This window comes from Puma concolor, chromosome D4, assembly GCF_028749965.1.
Source record: "Puma concolor isolate L17-30 chromosome D4, mPumCon1.1.hap2, whole genome shotgun sequence".
Lineage (NCBI taxonomy): Eukaryota > Metazoa > Chordata > Mammalia > Carnivora > Felidae > Puma > Puma concolor.
The window spans coordinates 68,292,930-68,314,789 of record NC_141679.1 but is presented as its reverse complement, the minus strand read 5'-3'; the positions used below and the strand labels follow the sequence as shown (position 1 = coordinate 68,314,789).

Genomic DNA, 21,860 nt, shown 5'->3' with positions numbered 1-21,860 from the left:
AGACGCTCAACCGACTAAGCCACCCAGGACCCCATCCATATATTTTAAAATATAATAAAAATTCAGCAACTCAAACATATCAACTTCTTTGACCTAAGTACACTGCTATTTCAAAACACAGAGTTTATGGCAAGGATCTGCAATATTAGCAGAAAACAATTGTTTTGCCTCAGAAGCTTCTGGTTAAAAAACAGTTGGAAGGGAGCAGGTGGCATAATCTAACAGTATATTGGCAGACCAGTTTAGAAGATAATACTCAGCTACAGTTAACAATACTGTATTGTATATTCAGAAGTTGCTACGGGGCACCTGGATGGCTCAGTCAGTTAAGCGTCTGACTTCGGCTCAGGTCATGATCTCACAGTTTGTGGCTTCAAGCCCCGCGTCGGGCTCTGTGCTGACAGCTCAGAACCTGGAGCCTCCTTCGGATTCTGTGTCTCCCTCTCTCTCTGCCCCTCCCTTGTTCACGCTCTGTCTCCATCTCAAAAATAAATAAACATTAAAAAAAAGTTGCTAGGCAAGTAGAGTTTAAAAGATCTCATCACAAAAATAAAATCTGTAACTATGTGAGGTGATGGATGTTAACTAAATTTTTGTGGTGATTTGACAATATACACATATATCAAATCATTATATAACAATATAATGTTATATGTCAATTATATATTTCAATAAAAATGAAAAAAATATAATACTCAGGGTTCCCTCCATGATTGGTTTGCTTCTATTATGATGAGGGGAGGAAATGTTATGTGTGATGTATATTTATACTAGAAGACAGCAAACGAGAGGGTGGTGTTTCACAATATATGCAATTGATTTCCTGTGGTATCTTATTTTGTGTTCTCTCACACTCTGACAGTAACAAATACTTTTTTGTTTGTTTGCTTGTTTTCTCGTCCCTCTGGAACAACAGAATATTATACTGGCATGTTAAAGTGGGACCTCATGTTGTGGGGGTGCTGATATGCTTGTACTCTTAAAAGTGCTAATTATCATGGGTATAAAATTCTAACCAAATAGCTTTACTATATTTCTAGGGCATATTTATAGAAATGCTTCTGGTAGCAGGAAAGAGTAGATGACAGCAATTAATATATCAATGTAGAAGTTCTTCTTATATGTTCACATTACTGTAATGCTAAAGCAAAGTATAAAATGATCGATCCCCCAATTCTATTCATCCCCAGCAAAAAAAAAAAAAAAAAAAAAAAAAACAACAACAACAACAGATTTTACATGAGTGGGACAGCTTTGCTGTGAACCCTGAGGATGCCTACCCAGGAGGTTACCTGCCACCTCCTAGGGTACTTTATAGCTTTCAAAAGATTTTCTCTAATCACCTTATTTGATCTTCACCACAATTTGGAAAGAAAAGTAGTTCCATTTAAAGGGATGGAAACAGAGTCACAGGGAAGTTGCCATTTTGTAACCTTCATCCAGGCAAGTGGCCTTCCCAGGACTAGCTTTCTGATTCCATCCCACCCCATCCCCAACACTGGAAGTCCAGAGGAAACAAAATATCCCTTGGTTGCTTCTATAAGACTCAGGGACTGCTCTGTTGGGTAATTATGTAGCAAACACAGATGAAGCGCTTCCTGGATATCATGTTTAGGAAAGAAGAGATAGGTTATGGAACAACTTCCTTAAAAAATGTGTAGAAGCTCTCAAGAACTATAGGGAATCATAAATCTACACCCCAATCCAAATTTTCCGATACTGCTGGCAAGAATTTTATGACAAAGTTGCTATTCTCTTAGTTTTAATTTTTTCCCCAAATTCTTCAAATCATAGAGTTCTAGACAAAAAAAAAAAATTCAAATTTTAGGAGAGAGGATGGCATTAAATACAGACTCATGCATCATATGGGTTTGCAATGAATTTGAACAAAATTAATTTAAATAATGTTTATGGTGGTGTTTAAGTGGATAGAAATTTAATGTTTTGCTTGGGGCTATCTTTTTAAGTTAGAAGGGGAAAAAAGAAAGCAAACAGAGTACAGAGAGAAATGGTTTAATAAGCCCTAAAACTAATAATGAAACTCAAGCCCAGCACCTTTCACCATTAAAGAGGCTAAGTAACAAATTTGATATAATGGCTGAAAATTATTATAAATTGAGTCTACTAGAGATAAAGTTGTGAGATTCTCAACACATGCCTCTGTTCTTCTAAGACAGCTGCAAGACCCACTCTGGACCATGTAACTGGTCCATCACTGCCCAATGGAGAAGCCAGGACACAAGACACATTGATAGACATGTAAATTAGACAATTCTACAACCAGGATGGTTCTTAAACACCAGGAAACTCAGTTCTCATATTTTAGAGAAGAAAAATACAAGACCTACAGTGGACAAGTGCCATGCTCAATGCCCGTCAGCTCCTAAGGAGCAGAGATGGAACCAGAACCTGGACATTCAGATTCCCAGTGAATACCTTGAACACTAGACCATGCATCATATTTTTCTTTTCATAAGTATCTCCATTCTTCAAGTCTTATATGATGAGTATGAGTATGTATTGCTTTCATAATCAGAAAAAAATTTAATGGAGGAAAGCTACTCTATAGGACACACAGAGAAGGTGGGTACCTTAGGTTGTAGAGCGTTGAGAAAGGAGACGTGTTTGGGCTGGGGGGAGTATAGATGGGGAAAGGTGTTGATAGAGATGGCATTTAAGGTGAAAGAAAAGTAGAGTGGACTGAGTGGTGGGAACATAGCAGAGCAAAGACAATAAGACCAGAGTATATAGAATGTATTATGGACCTTTTCGGAAGAATGTGGACTGGTGGTCTCTGAGGAATGATGCATTCCCCTTTGTCTGGTATTCACTACTTTGTCTGGTGGATGTTTAATATTCTGAAAGGAAGGGAGGGAGGGTGGGACACTGGGAAGGAGGAAGAGAGGGAGAAAGCAAATGGAAAAAACATGAGGATAAGGGAAGATGAAACCACACTGTGGACATTTTGCACTGTCAACTCTTGGAATTTGGACTTAATTTATGAAATTATATGAAGTCACTGAAGGCTTTTGATCAGAGAAGCCACTTGATTTCAATTATATTTTAGAAAGAGCATTATGGCAGCAATAAAAAAAGATGAATTAGAAGATGGAAAGACTGGAAATACAGAAGTTTGAGATTTCCTGAACTCCACATACTGTTGTTTCTTATCTCTTTAATCTTGATATTTTGGTTAAAGTTTCCAGTGCTGAATCAGTAAACTATTTTGACCAGAGGTGCCCAAAATATATTTTCAATTGCTTTTTAGAAAATGTTTTATAAGTCTTGAGTTTGCAAAATGTATTAGAATTAGCTTAATTGATCATATTCAAATCTGAATCAAAATTGTGGGTTTAAAAGCTACAGTTTATTTTAACACAAAAGCTAATATAAAAATATCAAATTGTAAATACAATTAAAATCTCAGTCTTTATGATAAAATAACCCTGAAATATTTTAAAAGCTTTCAGTATACTATTATTAAAATATAGAGTTCATGTAATTAAAAAAACCCACGCTTGAAAGACTTCCTGAAAAGAATTCTAAAAAACAATATTTTCCAACCAAACTAGTGAATGTGAAGAACTAACAGCAGATAAGTTCTCACTCCAGCCAGTGACCTGTATTTTTGCTCTCCCATCTTTCAGGACACCATAGTTCTCATGGAATGAGGTCTCAGAGACAAAATCCTCAAAAAGCCAACCATACAAATGACCAATGGAGTGTGGAATTACATAATTTCTAGTCTCTGCTTCAGTTAACAAGAGGGGAAATGGTGTGCAATATGTAGAGATGAAACCCCAGGCTCTTGGAGGCTAGGCTGTAAAGCTCTAAAGTGGAGGAGAAGAATAAGGGATAGCCTGAATTGGGGATGGTAAATAAGGTAGAGCAAAATCTCATGAAATAATTAAGTAACAGAAAAGGAATGAGCAGACAAAAGCAAACCAGTGAGAGACAGATCTATAGAAATTACCAAATCAACCATGTGGCCTTTAGAATGGAGGGATCATTCATGTGTTGCAAAAGATTAAGAGAATCTGCAAGAGCCTTGAAACCTTACTTCACTGGAAAGAGAATTAAAAGCTGCACAGTAATTCAACCAGCACACCAATAAATATCCGGAGACACTACCGGTTCAAAGATGCTCTCTGCCTAGAGTCGAGTGCATTTGGAAAAAATGGTTTAGGATTCTTTAGGAATATGATACATAATAGCAGCCCTATAAAAATAAAAAAGCAAGTGGAGGGTGAAAGATGGGGAAAGACACACCTGAACTAACACAAGTCATGGGAGCAGAAATTGTCCAGTGTAATTAATGACGGTTTCATACCATCCTTCTGAACTCTTCAATTAGTCAATTCTTCAAAACTATCAGAGAAGTTTTGCATATGGCGTTCTTCACCCTAGAGGAATAATCTGTTACAGGATATTTCTCATCTCCTTGCCTTTTTTTAAATTCAGTTTTCTCCTACTTGGCATTAGAATTTTATTGAGAAAGTCTGCTTCACGCATCATTACGCCACAGAAGCAAGGGCAGTGTTCACCTCAGAATCACACATGTTCTATCCTTGTGCCGGAGCTGGACTCCCAGAACTTCCCAAGAGAGGTTAGTCATGCACCAAGTTTTACCTCAACCACTAGGAGATACAACCAAAATGGGATAAAGAGAAAAATACACACATACATACATGGACAGAGAAGTAGTGTAAAAATCCACTTGTGAAACTAAAAGACTTTGAGTCTTCTTGTTTTAAGGATTCTGGAAGTATCTCTTGAGGAAAAAACCCATTCAAACTCATCTGCAAAGGCAAGTGGCTCATTATTCTGTGACAATGAATAGAATCAGTGAGGCTGGAGATCAGTCTGAGGAAAAAGAAGGTACATTCCTACTGCCAGAAGTAGGCAAGCGATAACTCAGCAAAACAAAACCAAAAAAGAAAGAAAAAGAAACAATAACAAGAAACCATCATGGCTACAACTAGAAAAGTCCACCCATGATGACACAGCTGCAGAGAAGAAATCAAATGATGTGAATAAAAAGTTTAGTCAAGATGATGTTGAATGAGCAATGAGATTGGATTGAAAAGGATTTAAAGTTTGAAGGTTAAGAAAAGCCAGGAATCTCCTAAACAATTTTTGTTTGTGGTCAAGGGCATTGCTATGTGTGGTAAAAATAAGGCTTCCTCTCAAGTTTCTCTCAGAGCTGTCGACTCCGTAGAATACATGGGGTGCAAACTCATCATTACAATGACCTTTCTCTGGGAGCAGATGGGGCACGGTGAAAGGTGCAGAGGGCAAGGATTCCATCTTGAGTTTTCTCCCCAACCCACTCAGTTCAGTCCAACAAGCAGAGACATGCCACATTTGGGAAATGCACCGAGGTTAAATAGCCTGCTGCCATCTGTCCCCGATTAGGAACAATTGTTAGGGTGGAGCAACACTGAAAGCATTTCCCCAGGCTGGGCAGTGAATCCACCCCTCTCATGTGTCTGATAGCTACTCACCTGTCTGGGTCAATGTCCTCACTCAAGGTCCTTTTCTACTGACATTCTTAAAGGAAGGACTCCACCACCCCAGAGGTGGCAATAAAACAGGAGAGAAACCAGGAGTCCTGCTAATGGGGGATAAAGGTAGTTTTTCCAAAGACATTTAGACTATGAACAAAAAGGCCACCCACTCATACACCCTGCCAGGCATTCAGTACTAGGTTGATGACTCATGTGACAATTCAGACAGGAGGCAGTTTGTAGCCTCAGAACAGAGCCCATGAGCAACCAGCTGATTGTTCCTCTCTCCTTCTGAAATGGCCTTCTTGCACACTTCCCCCTATAGCCCAATATTACCAATCCTTCAGAGCCAAGCTCAAGTGCTACTTCCTGCAGGAAGCCATCCTAGCTTTATGCAGCTGGGTGATATTTCTCTCTCCTCTTCCCTCCTGTGATCTATCCTTCTGCAACCTGTACAGCATCTTCATTAAACCCAGGAGTGTTTAAAGCTTGGATCTGGAGCCACACTGTGTGGGCTTATAACCTTGCCCACATGTTGCAGTTTTATTATTTGTAAAACAGGATAATATAGAATCTACATTGCTGGGCTATTGTGAGGACAAAGTGAAGTTCCCTTTGTGAAGTGCCTAGAACAGGTAAGAGCTACATAGGTGCTTATACTTTCAATTACTATTACTAGTGGTATAAACCTCTACTAGATTATACTAGTAGAGTATACAGTAGTATAAACCTCTAGTAGACAGTTGCTCCTTGAGGTTAGTATTTGTCTTTCTGTTCCATGCAGAGTATTACACAGCACTTAGAACATGGGGAAACGAGTAAATAATGAATATAACAGGCATCCTTTTTTTTTTTTTAGATGTTTGTATTTTAAGGGTTAAAGTCTTTAGCAGCAGGTGGGGGGCAGTGCAGGTAAGACCTGGCAATGGGGAATGATAGAACTATTTTCTAGACCGGCCTCGGCCAAAGCAGCCAGGCGTTCAAGGAATAGATGTAAATGAATTGGCCAGATTCAGACAAATGTCAATATCAAGGGAGTGTACCCATTAGAAAGAGTAGCACTGAGAAGCCCCTATAAAAAGACAGACTCGATGTAAGACAGAGCTAAGCTAACTTGGACCTATATATTTAAGGTCAACACAATAGTATAAGCATGGTTTCTAGGGCCTAGGTAGCCAATACTATCCAGAGCAATGTGACAAAGTAGACTGAGGTTTTGTGGCCAGAAAGATACGGATTAAAACCCTATCTCCACATGTGGCTAGTTATATGACCTTGGACCAGTATGTAAGCTCATCTGTAAAATGGGAATAATCACATCTAACATTCAGGATTGGTGGAAGAATTAACACTAAATAGCCAGTTGAAGGCTGGACCCATAGCAGAAGCTCAACAATTGCAATTTACTTTTGTTATTGTTATGCTTGGTGAGCTAGAGAACAGCCCGTGAGCTTAAGATGCAATTCCAAGTCTGGTGGGCCTGGAACAACCTGGGATGATGCCGGACGGGCCAAGGATGGGCTCAGTGACTGGAGCTGGCATGGGTAGAGAAGGCAGAGGCTTCATTCAGCCCTTCCATCTTAACATTTTTGCATACAAATTGACCATACAAATATTCTTTGATCCATTCCCCATGGATAGCTCCACCTTCATTACTGGAATCACCCAACCAGAAAGCATAATCCTGTGGGGCTTCCTTTGAAGGTAAATTAAGCTGGAGGCTAGGGCAAGGATAGGAGAGAACAAGGAAAGCCCGTAAAAGAGTACAGAGATATTTGGGGGGATGAGAGAACACTTGAGTTGAAGTGATAGAATTCCACAACAGCTTGCTGAAAAATGAGAAAATCTTGCAATATGCTTTGCCAAACAGCTGCTTTGATTGATTTTTTAAAAGCCTGAACCGACCAAGTTGTCCAGTTGTCAGAATTGTGTATCTGAAGCCACAGACTTGTGTTTCTCTAAGAAATAAGGGATGGCTTGAAGCAAGCACTTCTAATAGACCAAAGAATGGCATGAGGAATTCTAAGAGGAAAGATGGAGGAAATGAAAATAAACAGGTTTTCCAAAGCTGCTTCTATATGTATTACTGGAGGAACCCCAAGTCATTTACAAGGAGGGACCCCAAAGAACACATAAGAATTCCAAGTATTTTTCTGGCAATCAGACTGCACTGAGTTGGGGCTCTTTAGAGATTTTCAGAGTAAGTAATTTAAGATATTATTCATTTGTTCTAGGTTGTAGTAGTTGAAGGGTTTCTGGGCTTTCTTCTCTACCTTTTCTTCTAAGACATGGGGTCATGATAGAAATTAGCTGAAGACAAAAAGAACAGCCCATTGCTGCCTCCTGTTTTTTCTTTTTTCTTTAAGTTACTGTAAGTCTTCACCTGTACATTAAAATACACCCTGATTTTGAACCAGTTGCCAAGAACTGAAACAGAAAAGGGAGGCCTAGGAGGGAGGGCAAACCTTTAGGGGACAGAAGGTCAACAGACGGCCGTCGACCAAATTAGAGCTGTCTCTTCATTCATCTGCCAGACCCTGAGGCCTTCACATGCTCTAACTTCATATGACTGCATATGACTGCAAGGACAATTTAAAAATATATAAATTTTACTTTTATTAAAGCAATTCATGTTCACGTTTTAAAAATCAAATACTCCTACAAGGTCTGTAATAAAAAACTATATTCCCCTGGCCCACCCCACAGTCTGGCCCCAGGCAACAATCTGAAACTCTTTAGTTGTTTCTACTGGTATCTATCTCCACATCTTTAATAATATACTTATAGTGTTCTTTTTCTTGATTTATCTTTTGAAGATATTATTTATTAATTTCCTGGCATTTTAGTTGATGATTTAGCTCCTTTCTATCACCCCACTTCTTCCATCCTCACAATGGAGATACTGCTTCAGCTTTCTATTTGGGGATAACTAATCACCCCAAAATTAGTGGCTTAAGGAAAGAATGATTTATTCCTTGTTGTGCTTCTCTGCATTTGCTGAATCGTTCTTCTGCTGGTCTTACTGGCTTCATTCGTGTGTCTGCATTCAGCTGGTGGCCCGGCTGGGAGCTGGAGTCAGTCGGGGCTTCCGATCAAAGCTTTTAGTTCTCCTCCCCATGGCTCACTCGGACTTGCTGAGAGCATGTCAGCCTTAAGGCAGCTTTCCAAGAGGAAGCACTCCAAAATCTTGCGAATGGAAGCTACAAGGTCTCTTAAAGTCCAGCCTCAAAAGGCTCCAGCATCACTTCTACCACACGGTATTGGTGAACACAAGTGACAGGGAAAGCCTACACTCTAGGGGAGAAGAGGTCATTTCTACCTCTTGATGCAAAGGCTCACTGCCAAAGGCATCCGTGCCTGACTGGCTTGGTTGGTGGAGCATGTGACTCTTGATCTTGGTGTTGTGAGTTTGAGCCCCATGTTGGTATAGAGATTACTTAAAAATAAAATCTTTTAGGGGTGCCTGGGTGGCTCAGTCAGTTGAGTATCCGACTTGGGCCCAGGTCAGTCTCATGGTTCATGGGTTGGAGCCCCACACTGGGTTTTGAGCTGACAGCGAGGAGCCTGCTTTGGATTCTGTGTCTCCCTCTCTCTCTGCCCCTCCCCTGCTTGTGCTCCCTCTCTCAAAAATAAACAAACATCTTAAAAAATCTTAATAAAAAAATAAATAAATAAATAAAATCTTTAAAAAAATTTTTTAATGTTTATTTATTTTTGAGAGAGACAGAGAGACAGAGTGCAAGTGGGGGAGGGGCAGAGAGAGACAAAAACATAGAATCTGAAGTAGGCTCTGAACTGTCAGCACAGAGCCCAAAGCGGGGCTCGAACTCACGAGCTGTGAGATAACGACCTGAGCCGAATTCGGAAGCCTAACCAACTGAGCCACTCAGACGCCCCAAAATCTTTTCTACTTATTTTATTATTATTATTTTATTTTTCATTTATTTTTTTTTCAATATAATTTATTGTCAAACTGGCTTACGTACAACACCCCCCAAAATCTTTTTTTTAAAAAAAGCATGCAGAATGGGTGATATTTGGAAATAATTTACCACTGCTATATCTTGAATTCATTTAATCAATATCAGCATGTAAGTTATTATTTAAATATTATACGTGGCACTGCCAAGTTCAACACTTATAGTTCCATTTTTGCAGAACGTATTTATTCTTCCTAGAGTTAATGATTACCCTGTTGTTTGTTTGCTTTCGGCGTAAGTAGCCTTTAATGTACCTATCCTTAGGTTTTCCATCAGATCAGTCGGATGTGTACTTTTCAAATGAGTCACACTGCGAGGAGAACTTCTTTCCCAGAGGTCTCTCTCCTCCATTCTCCTGCTGCAGGGTGAACTGGCTCCTCCCTAGATGTACCATACAGCTGTCATCTTGTGACTCTGCTTCACCACTTTTCCTCAATGCTGCTTCCTTTTTTTTTTTCCCTCCAAACTCCTTTATTTTGCACATCTCCAAGAGCTTGCTAATAAAGGTAGGGGAGGAATAAACATTTTGAGACCTTCTTTTCAAAACATTTTTAATCTCAAAATAAGAAATCTCCAGGGACATCAGGCACATAAAATTGAAGTTATGACTTTACAGCACCAAGTTTTCATAATGTTAAAAAAAGGGTGGGGACAATTTCGTGAGGTCAGTGTAACTGCATAGGAAGCTTTCTAATGAGTGTAGTTTTAAAGTATATATATATAAAAGACATAAACAATGAAGGTGACCAACTGGCCATAAAATAATAATTAAATTTATATGATTCCTGGAATAAGCGTGAAGGACAACCAAAAGGGCTTAGTTTTGTAAGATTCAAGAAGGAAGTATTAGAACTAATGGCAAAAAAAATTATATGAAAATATATAATGATACAATTTTAAAAATTTAATATTTATTTATTTTGAGAGAGAGAGAGAGAAAGCACAAGCAGGGGAGGGGCAGGGAGAGAGGGAGATACAGAATCCGAAGTAGGCTTGAGGCTCTGAGCTGTCAGCACAGAGCCCAACAGCAGGCCTTGAATCCACGAACCATGAGATCATGACCTGAGCCAAAGTTGGTCACTCAACTGACTGACCCACACAGGTGCCCTAATAATGACAAAATTTTTAATGAAAACTGAACTTCAGAATCCATATTTTGTTACTATGTTAAAAAGGAGAATATTTCCAGTTCTGAAAAGGGCAGAAAAATGGATTTCTGAAGACACTACCACTGTTCACTGATAGCTTGTTTTCTCCTTCTAGATACACTGGAAGGGTATAATTCCCCACTCTTTATAGTTTGGCTTAGCCATGTGATTTGCTTTGGACATGACATGTTGCCAGATTTAATATGTATCATTTTGAGTTTGAAAGAGTTAATTGTCTGTGCATGACTTTCCAACATGATCTTTCAGTCATTGCAATCATGCAAACCCATTTTATATGTAAGTCCAAACTGAAATCACTAATGTTATTTGTTACTGCAGCATAACCTAGCCTAATTCAACTAAAACAAGAAAATCAAAGTCAAAAACAGGTGAAGTGGTCACAGAACATAATAGGTGTTTCCTTGTCTAGAAAAGTTATATTTTAGGCACTGTGTATGCTCATTAAAAACATAATCTTTGCACTCAGAAGCCTGGCTTTGAATCCTGACTATACTATTTAGTCAAATGGGTGACCTTGGGCAAATAATTAGCTCTTTTAGTCTTGGCTTCCTGATTTAAAAATTTCAGATATTCATGGATACTTCATAGATTTGGGGGAAATTAAATGAGATAAGGTAGGTTAGATGTATATGCAGTGTTTATACATTGCAACTTTTTAATAAATGCTTGTTGTGGTTAAGAGAATTTCCCAAATGTATCATTAAAATTCTGCCAGAAATTTTGTAAGAAGTGAGATAGAAAATACTACATTGCTTCACTAAAAGGAGTGTGTTGTAAAAATATGTAATGTGCTTAATGTCTACCCCAGGTAGTTTTCTAGGACAAATGATAAGATTTAATATTTGTGAACTCTCTCTCTCTCTCTTTTTTTTTAATGTTTATTTTTGAGAGAGAGAGGGACAGACAGACAGAGTGTGAGCTGGGGAGGGGCAGAGAGGGAGACAGAATTCAAAGCAGGCTCCAGGTTCTAAGTTGTCAGCACAGAGCCTGATGTGGGGTTCGAACCCACGAACCACGAGATCATGACCTGAGCCAAAGCTGGACTAAAGCTGGACTAAACCAAATGAGCCACCCAGGCTCCCCTAATATTTGTGAACTCTTAAGAGAGGAAAGAAATAATATGCTTATAAGACACAAGATATACCTTAAACTTTACTTTTTGTGAAATGATATTATCAGAATTGGGGAGAAAATGATCAGAATGGGGGAAAACCATAGATGTAGTGTAACTAATCACACCAAAACATTTCACAATGTCTCCTTTTAGTAATTGTAGATAAAAGTGTAGAAGCAAGGATATCTTAATTATACAGGCTAGTGGATTTGTAACTGAAAAGACCAATACTATTATATGTTAATGGAGGCATGACACAGAGCTCTGTCTTGGCCCTATATTGTTCATTCATTCATTCATTCAAAAGTCATTTATTGAACACCTACTATGTAACAGGTATTGTAGTAGGTACTGGGGGTTTAGTAAGGAAAAAAACCCAAACACTTGTTCATTTTTAAAACTGATGACTTAGGTGAAGGAATAGAATGTTGAGCCAAATCCTCTTTGAGTAAAGGGGCCAGAGAGTAAATGCATTGAAAAGAATGATCCAAATTCAAAGTAATAGATTATAGCAGTAGATTGACTGGAACATTTAGTTGTGTTTGTCTAGAGAATTTATTTAATCTCTGTGAGACTCAACTTCCTGGAAGATAAAATGGAGACAATGATATTTGCTGTTTGACTTGTTTTCAGTTTTAAAGATAATGTATGTAAAGAATATAGCACAGTGCTTGGAATATACTAGATGCTCCAAATGCAATAGTTTTTATTACTGTGGGATTCATTTTACCACAAAGGGTCATTTTTCATGCATGCAAGGATTCTCAGAATGTATGAGAAGGCCAAGACAGGTAAGGTGAATGGTTCAAGGTTAAATAATGAGAAACTGACTGGATCAGAACTTATATTCATTGTTCCCTATTTCTGATTAAAATGTTAACATTCTATCTGGTAGTGACCAATATTTTATATTGAACCTCTCGTCATACAGAATGCAGTTTTTAAACAACTTCAAGGTATAATAACGTGATGGTACAGGGAGAACTTTTGGAGCTCAGAGAAGAAGTCCTTTACATCCACATAGGAATTTTGGTTTCTGTCATTTTAGGCTAATTAAAATCACTGTGAACCGATATTATTTTTTAAACATGGCGACACTTCTTTCATCAAGTAATTCAGAAAGTCCTTCTCTGTAAGCGAATATAGGTTAGATGAAGAAGAGAAGTTGGTACAGCACGAACAGCCTTTCTCTTGGCAATCAAAAGGGTGAATAGGCTGGATGAAGTGAAATAAAATAAGACTGAGCATTTGCTCTGTGGTAAGTAATAGAAACAGAATCTCAGATGATCCTCATAGCAGCCCAATGATGAAAGTATTTAGTGTCCTCATTTCTACAGTGAGGAAATAGGCTCAGAGGGGTTAAGTGACTTTTCAAGTCACACAACTGGTAAATACCAAAAGGGAGACTCAAAGCCAGGTCTTTGTGATTCAGTTTCCCATGCTCCTTCTCCTCTACCACATTGCATCTGGCAATGCTTTTCTGTCTATGATGAGCCACAGAGTCCTTAGCATTACCTCGAAACTAACTGCTTACTTAGGTATGTCATACTTGGCAAATTCCCACTCCCCAGAGAACAGAATTCTTCTTCTTCTTTTTTAATTATGTCAGTGTAACAACAGTGCAAAGTTTAAGAAATAGATTTTTAACCACTAAAATCTTACCACCTTAACGATACTATTTTAATTGTGTTTAGGTTCATTCATACCTTTATTTAATTTTATTTTCTTATGGTGATGACCATAAGCCACCAAGTGTAGCTGCCAGAGTGCAAAGAAGCTCTCAGTTTTTGGGTCACATACACCCACAAGCTGACTCCATGCAACCAGTGACAGGAAAGGATACTTCTAAAACAACCGACTCTGGAGAAAGCATGACACCACACACCTTTAAGTAACTGTAATCATACTTTACATATAGCTTTGTGTCATTTATTTATTCACTCATTAAATACATATTTACTGAGTGACTGCTACAGTCGAAGCACCATTCTAGGAGCAAGAACTATAGCAAACAACCACAAAGTCCCTGATCTCATTGAGATTACGTGTGCTGGAGGAGACAGATAACAAACATAAAAAAGTAAAATATATTGCATGTGAGAAGGTAAGCCCTAAAGAGAAGTTGGGGAAACAGGCAAAGCGGGTAAACATTTGGGTGAGGATTACAAGTAGAGTTGAAATTTTAGCTAAATTCTGGGAAACATTTTGTGGAAAAGTTAACCACTAAGTAAAGACCTGAAGGAAGGGAGAGTGGGAGCTGTGGTTATCTGTGGTGTGGCAGGCAGAATTCTAGGATGACCCCATAACCCTATTTGCCCCTTCGTTTGATTTCCATGATTACATTAAGTTACCTGGCAAAAGGGATTTGCAGACATTAACCTTAAGATAGGGAGATTATACATGTGGACCTAACCTAATCACACGAGCCCCATAAAAGCAGAGAGTTTTCCTTCAATTGGTAGCAAAAGAGAAAGTCGGATTTCAATTGTGAGAAGAACATAGCACAAGGGAGGTTCTCCAACACTGAGATGGAAGGAGCCACAGGGAAGAATCTGGGGAAAGCTTCTGAAAGATGAGAGTGAAGCCCAGCCCACAGCCAGCAAGAATATGGCAACCTCTGTCCTACAACTGCCAAGAACTGAATTCTGCCAACAACTTGAATAAGCCTGGAAGCATATTCTTCCCAGAGTCCCCAGATAAGAGTCCAGCTGGACTTCATTCTGATTTCGGCATGTATGGAGCCAACTGAGCCACGTATAGACAAGTGAAGACACAAAAGTAAGGGCATTGTTACATGCTTGTATACCTAATGATAATGATATTTTCATCAGCCACACGATATTCTCACGTGCACTTAGACCTTCCTTTCTGATTAGTTCTGTTGTTCAAGTCTTTTTCTTACTAGATGCTGCTGCAATGAACACCTTCATACATACAGCATTTTCCCTTAGTTTGCAAATTTGTCATTCCAAAGATTATTGTTTTATAATAATATATGGGCCCCAATTTTCCTGGACCCTTGCAAGCATTGAGTATTACGATTATTTTTAGTTTTCCTATCTTAATAAGTAAAAGAGTAGCAACAATTAGAAATCTTTTCTATGAATACTTACAAGAATGAAGATTTCTCCCAATTTGTTTCTTCATAGCACTTCTGTTCACTGATTTTTGAAAGAAGTAGTATTGCCTATTGAGTTACTAGCAGGGAAAGCAATCAGTTGAAAGAAATTCCAGACTTGATTTGGATCATAACTTCTTCTTCTTTAGTCTCCTAGTGTTTGGGGTTGTTCACCTAGGAAATGAACATGGAGTCTGGCATCATATCCAAACAATATTTATAAAGCAATTTATAGAAGTGCCTCCTTGCAGTTCTTCCTATTAACCTACATCTATATATTTTATTTTAAAACAAAATAAGTGTTGCATAGTGTAAAGAAATCTACTGGATCACTTCAACTCTTTGTGGCTTAGTTTCTGCATCAATATAATGAGAAACTTGAAATAATGTTTTGGTCAATTCCTGCATACTGTGTCTATCATCTTATATAATAGCTATCTACCAAGTCAGCAAGGGATCTGGTAAATGCTATCCTTAGGCACAGACACAATGGGTCTACATATGACCCCCAAATTATTTGTTTCTGACCAACTCCATCAGAAACCCCCTTTTATAGTTCTCTATTCCATCTTGTTCTTTCCTGTCATCTCTTCAAATAGTTGTATGTTAGCTTCTACTTTTAAGACAGAAAGTCAAACCCAGGTGTCTTCTTCTCCACCCAAAATACCAATGACCAAACAATTATAGACATTCAAAATGTATATATTACCACTGAAAAGCATAACCCCACTAAATAGCCCTCTGAGAAATTTAACCAAGGTCCAGAGGGTTAAAATACAAATAAATGGATGTGAAGAATGGTAAAACCACAGATGCAAAAGACACTTAAAAACTCACAAATGGATAATAAATGTTACTTTATTCCAATACACTTGATCAAATATATGGATCACTTTTAAGGAAAAAGTTCCCACACTGGTTATTAACAAACTAAAAATGAGTAGACCAATAAACATATATAAAAAAAATTAAGAGGTGTCAACAGAACATCACTAAAGAAATCTAACTAACTTTGCCCATGAATTCTTTCCAACTTTTCAAAGGCAAGAAAAATTACTGTGCTTTTAAAAATGTTTCTTAGCGGAAACAGCTATGGAGAACTTCCCATTTACTTTGAAGTTAATGTAATCCTAATATCAAACATCAAAAAAGATCATAAATGAAAACTATAGATCATTTTCTTATTCCTATAAGAATCCTAAATGAAACATTATTAGATTGGGTCAAGCAGGATAAAAATAGAATACTCTGTAATTACCAAGTGGAGTTTATTCCAGGAATTCAAGGGTGGTTTAACATGTTAACACATCAACAATTAAAGGGATTTTGATGAAATTCAACATTGTTTGTGATTACAAACCTTTTACAAACACAATACAGAAGGCAATTTCTTAACATGATTAAGATCTTTAGAAACCAGAATTTAATAGCAAACATTACACTTACTGGTGAAATATTAGAATCTTTGGCCAATAAGTAGAATAATAAAAATAAATAATAAGAATATATATTGGAAAGGAAAAAGTGTTACACTATTTGCAAATGATATAATGATCTACCTAAGGGCAGGCACCATGTCTCTTCTTAAGTAACATTATGTCCTTGGTGCCTAACACTTTCTGGAACATAGTGGGAGTTGAAATATTTATTGAATGAGATATTAAAATATGGTAGAAATAACTAAAATTGTTTTAAAATAATAGAATGAGGGGCGCCTGGGTGGCTCAGTCGGTTGAGTGTCTGACTTTGGTTCAGGTCATGATCTCACAGTTCGTGGGTTCGAGCCCTGCATCGGGCTCTGTGCTGATGGCTCAGAGCATGGAGGCTGCTTCAGATTCTGTGTCTCCCTCTCTCTCTGCCCCTCCCCCGCTCACACTCTGTCTCTCTCTCCTTCAAAAATAAATGTTAAAAAAAAAAAAGAAAGAAAAAGTAAAAGTAATAGAATGATTGGGGCACCTGGGTGGCTCAGTCAGTTGGGCACCTGACTTAGGCTCAGGTCATGATCTCACAGCTCGTGAGTTCGAGCATCGCATCGGGCTCTGCGCTGACAGCTTGGTGTCTGGTGCATGCTTTGGATTCTGTGTCTCCCTCTCTCTCTGCCCCTAACCCCCTCGCATTCCGTCTCTGTCTCTCTCAAAAATAAATAAACATCAAAAAAATAATAATAGAATGATGGAAAAACAGCAAATTTGAGATAAACACATGAAAATTTATGACATTCATGTATAGCAACAATAGCTGGACTGAAACTATTAAGAAATGTACAGGACCTCATGAGAGTAACAATCTGAATATCCTCTGAGGTATTCATGTTTCTAGATTAAGAAGGCTCAAAGAAATAAGAATGTGAATTCTCTCCCAATTTAATCTAAACTTTTATACAGACTATAAAAATTTCAGTGGAATCTTTTCAAAGTTGAAAACTGACCCAAATTTCATTTCAGAAATTACAGTTAGGAGCCACAAAAAGAATATAACAGAGAAGACCTAGGGCTGGGGACATTTGCCATTAAAAATATCAAAATTTACTACAAAGCTAATACAATATTTAAAGTATAGCACAGGTCCAGCAATGGGCATGGCTATTCGTAAGATAAAACAGAGAATCTAGAAATGGACAGATAGATAAATGAGTATGTAAAATATGATACAGATGTAATATGAGATTGGTTAGGAAAAAAGCTCTGCCAGATATCACATTAATAGCTTTAACTTACAAAAAAATAAATTGATACCCATATCTCAATATAAACAAAATTATCCTCAAAGTTAAAATTCAAACATTAGGAAAAATGATAAAGAGAACTGAAAAACATGTTATAGAATATTTTAGAATAAGTTTTTTCTAAACACGATATATACTTGAGAACTTTCTGACTACATAAGGATTAAATTTTTTTTGGCAAAGAAAATTAAATAAGAGCAAATAAGACAATAAAATAAAATATAAACAAATGTTGTTACTATATATAGAATTATTAAAATGATATTAAAATGACAAACATCTCAATGGGGGAAAAATGAGATTTCCAGTTGGGCATCACAGCTTGAAAGTATACATTTATCTTAAATTCCCTTCAGGAATTCCAGTATAATGACAGTAAAGGAGCGAGAAAGTATAGACGTGAAGACAGAGTAATAGAGGAGACAATACAAATGGGAGACGTCCATAACATTTTATTTATTATTTTTTTTTTTTTAAATTTTTTTTTTTTTTCAACGTTTATTTATTTTTGGGACAGAGAGAGACAGAGCATGAACGGGGGAGGGGCAGAGAGAGAGGGAGACACAGAATCGGAAACAGGCTCCAGGCTCTGAGCCATCAGCCCAGAGCCTGACGCGGGGCTCGAACTCACGGACCGCAAGATCGTGACCTGGCTGAAGTCGGAGGCTCAACCGACTGCGCCACCCAGGCGCCCCCGTCCATAACATTTTAAAAAATCTTAGTGTAGAGAACAGAAAGTTGAGTGGCTCTGATGCCTGAGTAATGGCCCACTGTTCCATAAGTATACCGACTCCCTACCCCTAACACATGGCTTTCAATTGGCTTTCTAGTGCCTCATTCCAAAGTATAATTAGATAAGGATCACAAGATATATATGGAAAACCTCCAATATGAAAGACAGAAACCAAAATTAACATAGAAGAAAAAATATGACACAAGGAGAAAAAGAAAGCTTAAAAATATAGTATCTTCATAACAATTAGAGAAGCCAGCATCCATGAAGAAAAAAGAATGGGACATTATAAAAAGAGACCATGCAGTGAAGAGGAAAGAACCACTAGAACATAATAATATGAATAATTAAAACATCTGGTAAAATTGGAAGATCTCAGTCTAGAAATTCTAAAAAACCGTCTAGAAAAAAATATAGGGGTGCCTGGGTGGTTCAGTCAGTTAAGCGTCTGACTTCTGCTCAGGTCATGATCTCCCTGTTTGTGGGTTTGATCCGCCTCTGGCTCTGTGCTGACAGCTGAGAGCCTGAAGCCTGCTTCAGATTCTGTGTCTCTCTCAGTCCCTCCTCCACTCACGCTCTCTTTCTCTCTCTCTCAAAATAAGTAAATAAATATAATTTTTTAAAAACGTCCAGTTAAAAAAAAGAGAGAGAACAATTAGCTAATGAGAGAAAAATGGGAGCTAACATTATGAGAAATTAGAGGACTAACTCAAGAGATATAACCAATAGGAGTTCTAGAAAGAGAGAGTGAGCAAGTGTGTGTGTGTGTCTGAGAGACAGAGAACAGAGAGAAACCACCAAAGAAAGAATACAAAAAATTTCCTAAAACCAATGGACACAAATTTACTTAAAGATTATTCCTACCAAGCAGCCCAAGTAATGGAAAAGAGCTGTAAAATACATCATGAAATTTTAGTGTCTTAAGAATAAACTCTGTGGGAATGCAAGCTGGTGCAGCCACTCTGGAAAACAGTATGGAGCTTCCTCAAAAAACTAAAAATAGAACTACCCTACGACCCAGCAATTGCACTACTAGGCATTTATCCATGGGATACAGGTGTGCTGTTTCTAAGGGACACATGCACCCCCATGTTTATAGCAGCACTACCAACAATAGCCAAAGTATGGAAAGAGCCCAAATGGCCATCGATGGATGAATGGATAAAGAAGATGTGGTATAGATATACAATGGAGTATTACTCAGCAATCAAAAAGAATGAAATCTCTCCATTTGCAACTACGTGGATGGAACTGGAGGGTATTATGCTAAATGAAATTAGTCAGAGAAAGACAAAAATCCTATGAATTCACTCATATGAGGACTTTAAGAGACAAAACAGATGAACATAAATATAACATAAAAATAATATAAAATACAAAAATAATATAAAAACAGGGAGGGGGACAAGACAGAAGAGACTCATAAATATGGAGAACAAACAGAGGGTTACTGCAAGTGTTGTGGGAGGGAGGATGGGCTAAATGGGCAAGGGGCACTAAGGAATCTACCCCTGAAATCATTGTTGCACTATATGCTAACTAATTTGGATGTAAATTTTAAAAAATAAAAACATTAAACTAAAACAAACAAACACAAAAAAAGAATAGACTCTGAAAACTTCCAGACAGAAAGACAAAAACACAACAGATCAAGAATCTGGACAATTTTGGACTTTCCAACACCACCATGAATGCTACAAACAATGAAGAAAAATGCCTTTAAAATTTTAAGGGAAAAAATGGTTTCCAACCAAGAATTATATATTCAAGTAAATTATCAATGAAATGTGAGAAATACAAGCACTCAAAAATAAAATGGTTTTAAACACTCTTTGTCAGTATTATCGTGGAGTTATGTCTTAGAGCAAAATTAGGAAAAATGTGGGAAATGGGCTGAAACACAAGGGAGCTGCAAAAGGAATTTCAGATTGGCAAGAAGAAGTCCTAAGATATTTCTGCAGTAGGCTAAATATCTAGTAGTTAAGACTGGAGCAAGATAATAGAGACTATATTTTTAAAAAGGAAATTATAGGGGCACCTGGATGGCTCAGTCGGTTAAGTGTCCGACTTCGGCTCAGGTCATGATCTTTGGCTTTGTGGGTTCGAGCCCAGCATTGGGCTCTCAGCTGTGAAAGCCTGGAGCCTGCTTCGGATTCTGTGTCTCCTTCTGTCTGCTCCTCTCCCACTTGCGTTCTGTCCCTCTCTCTCAAAAAAAAAAAATAAATATTTGAAATAAATAAGTAAGTAAATAAGAAATTACAGATCACCCAAAGTGTTTAAACCATTAAGAGTTTTATCACTCTGGCAGAGAATTTGGTGATAGTCTTGCATACACAGAAAATTAAGGAAATCCTGGGGCACCTGGGTGGCTCGTTCAGTTAAGTGTTCGAATCTTGACTCAAGTAATGATCTCATGGTTGATGAGTTTGAGCCCCATCTCAGGCTCTGTGCCTGCTTGGGATTTTCTCTCTCCCTCTGCCCCTCTCCCCCCAAACAAAGAAACAAACAAACAAACAAATTAAAAAAAAAAAAGAAAATTAAGCAAAACCCAAAATGAAGTAATTATTAACACCAGGGAAAACAAAAAGTTGAACCAGAAAGAAAATCTAAATTATGTGTAATACTTACTGAGCTGTGGACAATATTTAAGTAATAATGATGAAAAACATGAATATAAATTTACCCCAGATTTAAGACAGACCTATACTGGAAAGCTGATCAAAGAGAACTGGATGGGTCTGGAGAGATAAGTCGGAATGCAGGAAATGTGGAAGAAAAGCTACATCTCCCTCTTATCCAGTAGGAAATTGAGAATAATTGTTGAAATTAAAAAATGAAGTAGTAAAGAAGAATTTAATTTAGAAACATAAAATTAAATATATAAATAGCAGAAAAAAAACATTGAAAAAACTTGAGCATGGTTACCTTGGCATAACAAGATTGGGAGGGGAAGAAAAATGGAAGAGAGAAATGCTATTTTTTGCTAATCATCCTTGTTGTCCTAGTGGAACATTTAAACTATGCATATGTATTGTTTTGCTAAAAAGTAAAGAGTCAAAAGATATGAACTAGAAAATCAAAAGAAATTTGAAAGATTAATAAGCATATGAAAGATGCAAAACATCAATAAATAAGCAAGTATTCAAATTTAAATAAGAAAATATTTTTCACCCATTATATTGGTAACAATTTACAAAATTTATAATATCGAGAGTTCGTAAAATGCAGAAAAATAAGCACTCTTACAAAATGATGGTAGGAGTACATAAATTAGCCTACTTCTTCTGAAGGAAAAATGGCAATTCATATCAAAATTTAAAACATGACTCTGATCCAGCAAATCTGCTTCTAAGGAAATCATGAGAAAATTTTTTAAACATATGAATAGCAAGACATTTATTAAAGCATTGCTTATAATAGTGAATACAGGAAACAAGCTAAATATTCATTCCTTAGAGCATTTTTAAAACTAAGTAGAACATTTATAAAATAGAAACTATGCACAATTAAAATG

General features: G+C 37.4%; 1 long non-coding RNA gene across 1 annotated transcript in view; it reads right to left on the bottom strand.

Annotated features, from left to right (window-relative positions):
• LOC147574970 (uncharacterized) overlaps positions 1 to 15,058 on the bottom strand; it is a 291,279-nt gene extending 276,221 nt beyond the window's left edge. Inside the window, exon 1 of the long non-coding RNA XR_015242920.1 lies at positions 14,884 to 15,058. This is a non-coding gene — a long non-coding RNA (uncharacterized LOC147574970). The remainder of the gene's footprint in view (positions 1 to 14,883) is intronic.
• Between the last annotated feature and the right edge of the window lie 6,802 nt (positions 15,059 to 21,860).